Raw genomic sequence first — 11,925 nt, forward strand, 5'->3', positions numbered from 1 at the left:
TTTTTTTTTTTTTTTTTTTTTTTTTTTTTTTTTTTTTTTTGCTTGTGATGATCTTTAATGCAGTGGAGAAAACTCTCCTCTTGATTCCAGCTGGAGAAGATGGTATCATTATGGAAACTTGATTTCCTATTATTATTGGAATGGTAAGTGCAAATATTGAGGGAATGTTCAATTTTGTTTTGAGACAGACCTCCTTCCCAGCCCTCTGCCATCAGCTTCAAGAAAAATGCTGTTTGAATGAAATGCTTAAGACATGCTATCTATTTCTGAAATTAGCACAAAGGGCGAATTGCAGGATTCATTTAAATCATCTGTTTCACTGCCACAGGAAAAAAGAGAATTCGGTATTATGGCTTTTCTTAAATATGGAAAGTCTACGGATAAGATTGTCAGGCTTTGCTATGTTAAGCCCCACTATCAAATCCGGATAACTCTATATGCAAATGACATACTTATATGGGATCTTCATCTCTGATCTAATATTTTCATTTTAAAATGAGCTAGCTAGAGGTTCTCTGAATTCATTTTTCCTATCTCTTTATTCTCATTCAAATTATTATGTTAACATTGTTCTATTTATTAGAACACCTTCAGCTAAGGATATTAAAAGGCTTTGACAAGCATGAATTAAATCTCCCTTAAAAAACCAGTTGGCATAAAGCTGAGATAGAACGACAGGTGGGTCAGACAAAGAAAAAACAATGTCGAGGTTAAATTCCCCTGCTCAAGGTCAATCAGAAAGGAAACAGTCAGTGTCTACCCGATATCCAAGAGGTTAACTCTTTGGAAATGAAGGACCCAAATGGTCAAGTGACACTATTCAGACAAATTCCTTGCAAGGCCAAACTTTGAAGCAGAACAAATCGTCTTACACAAAAGAGTTTCTGACAAAGGCAATTTCGCAAGTACATAAAATTGACTCTCTCTTAAGTACAGTTAATGAATGGGCCTCATAAGTGTGTATTTTTAGGATACTTGTTGGCACTGATCACACAAGGCTGAGAGTCCTGAGAGCGACCAGTATGATCTCTCCAGTCTTGGTATATAAGAAATTAGGAAAAAGCTAGAGCAGTCTAAGTTTGCCCAATCCATGGACCTGTCATTTTTGTTAGTATAGTGTGCCAGGTACGTCTCTGACAACAACAACAACAAGAACAACAACAACAACAACAACAAAAGGAGTACATGAGAGCACAATATAGTACACCTCTACAATTTCCTTTGATTAAACATAAAAACTTGTATAATTCAAAGTCACATCAATGCATCCAGGGAGATTCACACATTTGCATTAAGGACTTCCTGTTAAAAATGGAAAGTACATTGCAGCATCATTTATGGATCCCTAAGTGAGAAAGCTTCACTGACTTGAATATTTTTAAATAGACATTAGATATATGAATAATAGAAGAAAAAGTTCATCATGATCTAGAGGCAGCTATGTTCCACAGGAAAATTCCAGCCACCAAAGTGCAAAGACAACATGACTGGCATTTCTTGCCACACTAAATATTGACAATATGCCCTAAGAGCCTACTCGAAATTGTTAGTTGGGATGTCAAATAGAGGGCATACTGACCTTTAGAAGTAGGGCTTCAATGGACAAGAAGGCCGGATGGGGCAAGTGTCAAGCATCAGAATGACTTTAACTTAAGAACAAACTAGCCTTGACCCCAACAAAACCCAGAGTCTAGCCAGAGGCCCATTACAAATATATAATATAAAGATAAATAAATAAATACTATAATTATTTTATGTGTGCCTTTAAGTTTCAGCAGAATGTCTATCCAGAGATAAATAGTTAATAAGTTATGGTTTACTGACATTTGGAATACTCTGAAATATTTAAAAACATTAGACATATCTAAGCTCATGGACAAGATCTATTTTATATTGTAAACCGTAGAACATCATTATGCCACATTCTAATTTACTGAAGGAAACACCTATGCTAAATACAAGTGTATGCTTCTATGAGAAATTAAAATTTACAGATAAATATTCAAGTGTGAACATTACTTGCCACTATAGAGGAAAATGGGATTGAGAAGCCAAGGGAGAGTTTCAGGTTTTATTTTCCTCCATATTCAAAGGTTTCAGAATGAGCCTTCCCACAACGTGCCACCCTGGCATATGGATCACTCTGAACTAAAGTCAAGCGAGGTCCAAAAGACTCAGGGAAAGCTTGTATGCCCCCTTAACTACCTAAAAGAATTGAGACAGAGGCCCTGGTCCTGGAAGAGAATCACTACCAAAGATATCTATAACGAGCATGGACTATGTATGGGGCACGGTGTCTGGGACAAAGCTCAGCTCAGTGGAGCCTGGAGACAAAATTCTTCCCTGTGTCCTATTCTCTGTGCATGGCATGGCCAACATTTGTTTACCAAATAATTGTTCTTCCCATCTTGCTTTAAGTTGTATCCCTCCCCTTTGTAGTCTCAGGCATCTACCCCTTTCTCCTTAGCTCAGGATGGCATGTAAGCCTCAGTGCCTGACAGCCTGTGGGATCTCAGATTCTTAGGGGGTTCCAGGACATGCATAATTAAGTTTGTTGTCCTCTTGTTAATCTGTCTTATACCACTTTACCAGCTGAGGGATCTAGAAGGGTAGAGGAAAAATTCTTCCTCCCTAACAATATATATTATTTTAATGCTTAGAAATTGAGCATCTATTTGACCAATTTTTATGATTTTATTTGATCAATTTTTATATGATTTCAAATCCAGCATAGCATCGTGGTTAAGACTAGAGGCTCTGGAGTCATATTTCCTGTGCTCAAATCCATGTTATATCTAGCTGTATAACCTTGGATAATGTACTCTTTGTGCCTGTTTATCCACAATCAAAGGTCGATAATAATGGCTCAACCTCATAGAGTTATGAGAATTAGACAATTTAGAGTAAGTTCTTTGTTTAGAACCATCCCCAATAGGTAAAAATAAATTAAATATACTGGCTATTATTATTATATAGGACGATTCTGATAATGACAGTGATAGCAAAGAAAGCATCTGAGAAGAATCTTGTAGGTATAAAGTCAGAAACAAAATTCAAGAGGAGATTTAAGCCATGGCAACATTTAATTTTAAAAGATAGTAAGGCATGGAGCCTGGGTGGCTCAGTCAGTTAAGAGTCCAGCCCTTGATTTCAGCCCAGGTCATGATCTCACAATCGTGGGATTGAGCCCCACATTGGACTCTGTGGTGAGAGCACAGAGCCTGGTTAGAAGTCTCTCTCTTCCTCTCTGTCTTCCCTTCCTCCCATCAAAATAAAGAAAGAAAGATGTTTAAAAAATGATAGTAAAGCAATCAATTTGGTACTCTGAGAAACAAAGTGAATTTTATGAACTTATATAATCAGAATGTCATTAAAGTATTTAAGAAACAAATAGGACCTATAGCACTTTCAGGGTCCAAGATAGCAGCATAGGAAGACCTTGCACTCACTTCCTTCCTCAGACACACAAAATATCCACTACAAATAAAGGAATTCCTCTTGAAAAGCCAGCTGACTCAACAGCTTCTGCACGACAAAGGATGGAGAGACCACAGAGACAGGGGTAGCAGACATGGAGCCAAGGGAATGATTAGAACCCCCACCCCCTACCTGCAGTAGGGAGCGACTCATCACTGAGGTGCCCACATACAGATTCACCTGCCTTTGGGCACGGCAGAATAGTTTAAAGGCAACTAGAGTTAAGGTAAGGAAATCTACTCAGTAACCCTAGAGCAGCTGCCAAATAACAACAGAACTGCAGAAACTTTCCAGAATCAAAGGTGCTGGCAAGCACACTATTTACATCTGCCCTCCACCTTGATAGCACAGACAGGAGCAGGATCCAGGAGGTTCTACCTGGCCTGCTAGGGCTGGACTTAACAGATACAGACAGAATATTAAATCCAAGAACAGTCAAATACACCTTCTCTCAGATTCAAATGGAACATTCTCCAGGATAAATCACATGTTGGGCCACAAAACAATTCTCAATAACTCTAAGAAGACTGAAATTGTATCAAGCATCTTTCCTATGATATGAAACTAGTATTAATTACAAAAAGCAAACTGGACAAAACAGAAATACATGTAGGCTAAGCAACATGCTACTAAAACAACAAATGTGTTAACACAGAAATGAAAGAGAAAAATCATACAATACCTTCAGACAAATGAAAGTGGAAATAACATCAGATCACAATCTTTGGGATGCCACAAAAGCAGTTCTACACAGGCCTCACTCAAGAATCAAGAAAAACCTCAAACAATCTAATCCCACAACTCAGGAAACTAGAAAAAGATGAAGAAACAAAGCATAAAATTAGTAGGAAGAAGATAAGATCAGAGCATAAATGAATGAAATAAAGATTTAAAAAGGTAGTAAATATCAATGAGAATAAGAGCTGGTTCTCTGAAAAGATAAACAAAATTTAAAAACTTTTAGCCAGACTCATCAAGAAAAAGACAATCTTTAAGAGAAGACCTAAAGAATCTAGGACAGAGAAGAGGGCAGTGTTTCAGAAGGAATCACAGGCCCAGTGACAGCTGAGCAAGTTTGGAGAAACATTTTCCAGGGATCAGAACGCCATAAACTGAAAGGTCTATGAGACATTACCCAACTTGCAAGCTAACAAGTAATGTTGCCCTAATTTCATGGACACTGAAAGGAAACACAAGATTCCTGGGTCAGAGACACAAGATGGTTTACTCGTCACTGAAATAGTAGTAGCCAGAGAATCAGCCTTTGCACTAGTTCCTCAAGCCCTATTTCCAACAGAATGAAAAAAAAAAGGAACACCTTCAAAAGCACTGGGGTTAAAGGGGGAATGTGATACTACTCCAAAATAAGCCTCTTCAGCACTTATTACTTTCGACTTCTTTTGAGTATAGTTGACACACAATGTTAGTTTCAGGTGTGCAATTAGTGATTCAGCATCTCTATACCTTATGTTATTTAAGTTGGTTATTTTTGAGAGACAGCAGACATAGGTGCAACTCTCAAAACTGAGTAGAAGTTACCCTTTTGTAAGAGACTTTGGCATTTTTAAGGGAAATTTCCATTGGTAAGGGTGTCTCCCTCTCTGTACCAGGAAGGATGCCTCTTAATCTCTAGGGACTCTCATCAGTGGAGAAGGCAATGACTTAAATCTGCCTAGCAACCTTACCCTGTACTGTGATTTTCCTGGTAATCTCCCTTAACTGGCCTTCCCTTCATCCCCCAAGACTTTGTCTATAGCTGGAGATGGTATTTAAGGTGGTGGCTTGGACTATTTCAGGGAATTACTTGGTTTTCCTGGGTATTTCCCATGTGTACAAGAGGTATACATGTTATTAAACTGTTGCATTTCTCCTGTAATTTGCTTTTAATAACAGGGAGGGTCTCAGCCAAGGACCTAGAAGGGTTGAAGGATTATTATTTTTCCTCCTCCACAGGGTACATCACAGGAAAAGATCCCTGACCTTATAAATTCATACTTTTTTTTTTAATTTTATTTATTTTAAGGGGGGGGGAAGGGGAGAGAGAGAGAGAGAAAAAAAAAAAAAGAGCATGAGTGGAGGAAGGGCAGAGAGAGAGGAGAGAGAGAATCCCAAACAGGCTTCATGCTCAGCATGAACCTGATGTGGGGCTTGATCTCAAGACCATGTGATCATGACCTGAGCTAAAATCAGGAGTCAGACACTCAACCAACTGAGCTACCCAAGCACTCCTAGAACGCATCCTTTTTATAATGGACAGATACCTGTATAATCTTTGCCCCAGAGGAAGATATTATTTTTATTATAGTCAATAGAAAACAAATGACCCTTTGCTCTGGAATTAGAAACTATCTTCTACAACTGCACCTTACATAAACATATCTAAAAAGATATTAGAGAAAAAAGGCAGGCAGTGTCTCCACTCATAAGACATGCACAAACTCAAAACACCCATGGAGATTTTTCTCCATACAAAAGTATCAACTCCTGAGAGAACCACCCTTGAGGTCTCTTACATCCATAAGAAAGACAATGACATGGAATGGGTGGGTAGTCAATCCTGGACTATCAGGAGCTGAGGATAGAAGCCATTAGCAAAAGGGAAGGCACAATCTTGTTCATAGGAGTTTCAGCCTACCAGACACAGCAAAGGAGAATTACAACTTGCTGATGATCTCTGAGGACAGCATTTAAATTGATACTGACTTGGGTGCCTAAGTGGCTCAGTCGGTCATGCCCCCAACTTCAGCTCAGGTCATGATCTCACAGTTCGTGAGTTCCAGGCCCGGGTCAGGCTCTGGACTGCTTCATATTCTATGTTTCCCTCTCTCTCTGCCCCTCCCACCCCTGCCATTTGTGCTCTATCTCTTAGAAACAGTAAATTAATAAACTTAAATTAAAAAAATTGATAATGACTTAACCAATCAGATATGGGATTGAAGGTATTCAGTTGGAAGGAAATATAGAGTCGAACCTTGGAACTAAATCAAAGGTATGATTCAGCACGCACGAAGAAAACAACTTATGTTGGTGAACATTTTAATGTTCAGTTCTCAAAGCACTACCTCCTTGTTCCTCTCTCTGGTGATAGAGTAACTTGCAAATGTGCAGCAACACTGTCTTCAACTGAGAGAAATGGTGGTCATTTCATAGGTGACAGAGAAGATATGCAAAGAACTGAATACAATCCATACTCCAAAGACACCTAATATCTCCATTGGCTAACAGAAAAAGTCTTTAATAAAGTCGACCTGGAGTTTCAAACACAGACACAAGACCAACAAAGTTCAGGAATTTAAAAGCAACCTTTCATAACTAGGGAAAGTATCAATTCTCTTTATTACAGCTTTGATACTAGAAGAAATTATTTATTTATTTAATTTTTTTTTTTAACATTTATTCATTTTTGAGAGAGACAGAGTGTGAGTGGGTGAGGGGCAGAGAGTGAGGGAGACACAGAATCTGAAGCTCTGAGCTGTCAGCACAGAGCCTGATATGGGGTTTGAACTCATGGAGTGCGAGATCATGACCTGAGCTGCAGTCAGATGCTTAACTGGCTGAGTCACCCCGGTGCCTTTGTACTAGGAGAATTTAATTGTGAATTTCTCTTAGATTTCTGTCCCTTTCTCCTAACTATACAAATGCAATGGACTTTCATGAATGGTAACAGATACCAGTCTAATACAACATGTCTTGCTGTGACATTTACAAACACACAGCTGTGGTAACAGATAAATCTGGCTCAGTGTCTATTTTCTAAGTGTGTGAAAGGAAATGGAATGTTCCTATTTAATAAAGCTCATATAGTTCTATAAACATAAACAGTACGATGAAACTGTCCCTGAGAGAAAAAAAAAAAAAGTGATCGTATCACCTGAAATGTCCCTTATATAACCTAACGTTATGTCGTATGAGTGTCTCACACAACATGATCTATAGCTGCTTAGAATCACGTAACACTGAATTACATTTTCTTTAATTCACATATTTGGAAAATGTGAAAGGACTCCAAATATATGTATCACGTTCAAAACTTCTATTAAAAATTCAGATGAAGAATAAAACGATGGGGTTGTTATCAACATAGTCCTAGAAAGACTTGATTATCACAGACGCCTTTGAAAATACAGCTTTAGAGATTTTCAGTGATAAACCACCTCTGAAATACTTTTAAAATCTCCTGAGGATTACACTCAACAGCCAACTAGTCCTTCCATTACACTTTTCATTCTTTCTACACCCCATTTCCATCTTTTCCAATTACACTGTTTCCATGGCACACACAGCTATCTTGACTTAGAAAATGATAAATATAAAGCAAGGAACACATTCATGAGAGGAACGGGGGACACCAGTGAACAACAGCAACACGAAAAAAACACGATCTTTTTGAAAAGTTTGTTTTTAGAATGCAAGTAAAATTCCTCTCTAGGCTCCCCTTAACAGCACAAGCCCTAACGTGCCTGGCTGTTCTCAGCACAGAATGTGAGGACGGGGCAATTTCGCATGGGTCCTTAGACATTTTTGACTGTTATGATTTGAAGGAGAGGTTCCTACTGGCGTCAAGTGGGTAGAGTCTTGGGATGTTGCTAAACATCCCACAATGCTCAGGACAGCCCCCAAACAAAGAATCATCCAGCCCAGAACACCAACAATGCTGAGGTGGCGAAGACCAACCTTAGATGAACGTATCGCCCCAACAGCATTCCACACTCCTTATTCTCTAGGTCTTTCCCTTGAGCAGATTTGTGATTCCCGTGATAGACCTTTTCTTCTAAAGCACCACTTGCTTATGATTCAACTAATTTATGTCAACTATTCTAACTCCTACAGCCTGTTCTTATAGTCACAGGCTGGATTTCTTGACTTATTATCGCCAGTTTATGACAGCGCAAAAGCACTGACCGGCTCTCTACTTCCTAACCATACAACCAGCCTTTGTGGCCTATAGCCATCCGCCTGGTTCTTTCCGGAATATTCTTTGAAAAACAACAAAATCCCAGGCATGGCATCTGTGGCTGCCCATTCTCTGAACCTTAATAGGCCCTTTAGGCTCCTAAGTCGCTATTGAAAATCTCTCAGCATGTTAGTTAAACCACTAGTCAAAACTGGTGATATACCTATGGGGGGCAGGGGTCAAGCCACCCTCATCACAAAGTATGCCTCAAGAACTGATATCGTCAAGAATCTAACACTGAGGCCTTCATGTCCAAGGAGTTCAACCAACATTTATTTTGGCAAGAAAGACAACAATTAACCGCTTGGATTTTTCCTGAACTGTTTTTGTTTCTTAGTTTGTTTTTGTTTCTATTTTTTAATTCCGGGACCTGTCTGCATGCTTACACTGGACTGTTAACAGCTGATGTAGAGGTGATGGTGTGAACGTTTGGATGTGCTGAGTGAGCAAATTGCTTTAGGATTTACAGGTTTGTTCCCTAAGCTGTTGGGAATGCTCTCTGCTAAGCTTCCTTCAATGCCCAAGCTCTCCCTGGGACATGAAGAGAGTCACCTTGGCAAAGGTCATCCTAAGCATCCAGCATACAATGACCGAGCAAGGGTACAAGGGCCAGACCCCACATGTGGACACCTCAGATGGGCAACCCAAGCATCAAACCCTTCCCGGGGTACACTGAGGTTTTGGTATTACTTCCTGCTAGCTCAACTTCTTGCTCTGCATAATCCAGTTTTCTACCCCCAGAGGGACATTCCCTCATAAACTTTCTGCAAATGAATCTGTACTTCAGAGTCTCTGGGAAGTGACCTGAAGCCTCAAATCTGTTAGATCACCTTGTTCTTATAATGTACAAGAAAAAGAAAAAACATTTTCTACAAGAATACCTATTATGTATAAAAATAGGTAGTGTTCACGACAGGGAAGATGAAATTGGGAGTTAGACCTTCATTGTTCAATAAAATGCGTTCAACCCAGATGAGGGCTCTCTTTTCCTTCTACATGCTAAGGATTTTAATAGAAGGCTATATTTATTTCACATCCTAACACAGATTCAGTGTACTGATTATTTGTTGAGTACAAATGGGGAAGGGTATAATTTTGCCAACAGTTCTTTCTTCTTTTTTTTTCTTTTTGACAGAGCATGGATTGATGGGCCACCAAGCTAATTTATAGGTCCCACTGTGTAAGATAGTTCTCTGATTATCAGGCTGCCTCTGGTGGAAAACTGAAATCACTGTGTATTCAGTAAGTTACTGAATCTTGACACACCAGGTATAAGGGTCAGCCTGCAAAGTGGTGGCTTTTCAGAAGAAAACACAGTCAACGAGGAGTTTAAAGGAACTTGGGCACTGTTAAGCCATCTCTTGATAGATTACCTGAAGTGGCCCATGTTCAATATTAGAGCTGGGCTGCATTGACAGTAGAAGATGGGATAAATCAATTCATTTGGCAGTGCTATGAACAAATCAATACAAAAAACGAAGAAAAATTGGGCTTTTAAGAAAATTTCAGAGGTACCCTCTGATTTTAGGTAAAATAACCTCAATATTCTGAGGGCTCCAACATTAGGGATAGAATTAGCCAGTTTTAAATAATGGAGGGCCTCCCCCCTCCACACACAGTGCCCTTCCCTTATCATTTCTTAATTTGACGCTTACTAGAAATTAGCATAAAACCCCAAACACTATTCTTCAAACTGTTACTTGCACAAATGTGTAAATCACAAGGGATGGGGAGCGGGCAAGGGGAGAAGAGCACTGTTCAGTTTTCAATGCCTTTATTATGAGACTTACAAGCTGCTGGTTAATTCCAAACAGAGAAAATAGAATTAAGGGTAATCTGAATTCCTACTGACTTCAGTGTTTGCATAAATCCACCCTGCACAGTACCAGGCACTTATGAGGTGCTCCACAAATGTGCACTAAGGGAAAGAATCTACTAGGTCCGCAACCATAATTCAAAGAATGAATAACACTTACCATCCAGCATAAAGCCAACTCCCTTTTGCTGACGGATCCACCAGCCAGGGAAGGTATATCACAAAACATGAGCCCGTCTAGCTATTTCAGCGGCCTTGCTCCAGCTCCGCTGGAAAGGGTGAAAAGGTGGGAGAGGGGGTGGGGACAGGAAAGCAGGGGCAGCTGACACTAATTCTCCCCATTCTTTCACCACCTCTTGGAAAACAGGTGAAATTAGAGAAGTCACCTGCTGATGCAGGTTTCAACTGTGTCCTTTACAAAGGGCTCTGACCATCACTCTGCGTGCCTGCCTACTCTTGAAACTCAATCGGCCCTTCGATGGGTTCCCAAGACCCTGTCACAGGTGCCTGTCATTATCAATACCCTTCCCCTCTGATTTCACTGTCTTTGCACATACACCGTCATTGGCCTCACATTCCTGCCTTCTCCTCTATCAAAGGAGGGTAATTGTGTTTGAGACATTCTCCTCAAAAGTCATGCATCCCCCTCGGGAACTCTTTACACCACATCTACACAGATTGTTCTCTCACAAAAACATGGTGTTACCATCCCCACATTCTTTCCAAGGACGTAATTAAACTCTTTGCTTTAATGACCGTGGGAGGAAAGAAAGATGTTCCAAGGTATCATTGCTGGCTTCATTTCTAACAAGGTATCCTAGCTCTGAGGGGCATACGTGTTTACCTATGTTTGCAAAGCTTTTCCTGTCTACGCTACCGGGTCCAGAAATACCTGTTGTATAACGGAGGTGCTGTTACTGTGCACAACTGTTCAATTCCATTCTCCTTAGACCAAAATCACTGACTTTTTATCTGCAAATATGCCCTATTTCCTCAGCCTTGACTATGTCAAAATTTACTTTCAGGGTTAAGGAATTTGGCCAACATTCCCTTTATGAAAAATGTCTCTTTTTCTCATTTGCTCCTTTTTAGTCTTTCAGGTTTGTATGCTCGGCCCTCCTGCCCTATCATATATGGGATATCAGACAAAGAAATTCAGACCATGTTAATGCATTAGAGCTAAGTCCTCAACACCTTGCACTAAAATACTTATCTCCACAAACACCTGTGCTCTATTTTAGTTTAGTGTATTATTAAAGTCCAAAGCTAGCAAATGAACATAATTGTGTGAAAAAAAACTTGCAGGAGAAAAAGTCTCACTTTTGATCTCTACTTGCGTTACTTAGATAAACACCCCAGCCCTCACCCATTCTCCCAAACCATGTATTTATTCACTTTTCTTTTGGATCAGGCCAACCCAGTGAAGTATCCTGACATTTGATTTCAGAACTAATGCATGAGGTTTTGTGGTCTGCAACCTTAAATTATTTCCAGACTTTGTGAGTTACTGTTCTTTACAAATGCACATTAAGGGCAAATAGAGTTTTCCAGAGCAAGCATTACTTGTCCAAGCATGATTCTTCAAGTTTTTTGTGTGTACCTCATATAAAATGCCTATTTTGAAAGAGTTTTGAGGACAAACTTTAAGATAGAATACATGAAAGGGAACTATCACATT

The sequence above is a fragment of the Panthera uncia genome (assembly GCF_023721935.1).
Source record: "Panthera uncia isolate 11264 chromosome A1 unlocalized genomic scaffold, Puncia_PCG_1.0 HiC_scaffold_17, whole genome shotgun sequence".
Taxonomy (NCBI): domain Eukaryota; kingdom Metazoa; phylum Chordata; class Mammalia; order Carnivora; family Felidae; genus Panthera; species Panthera uncia.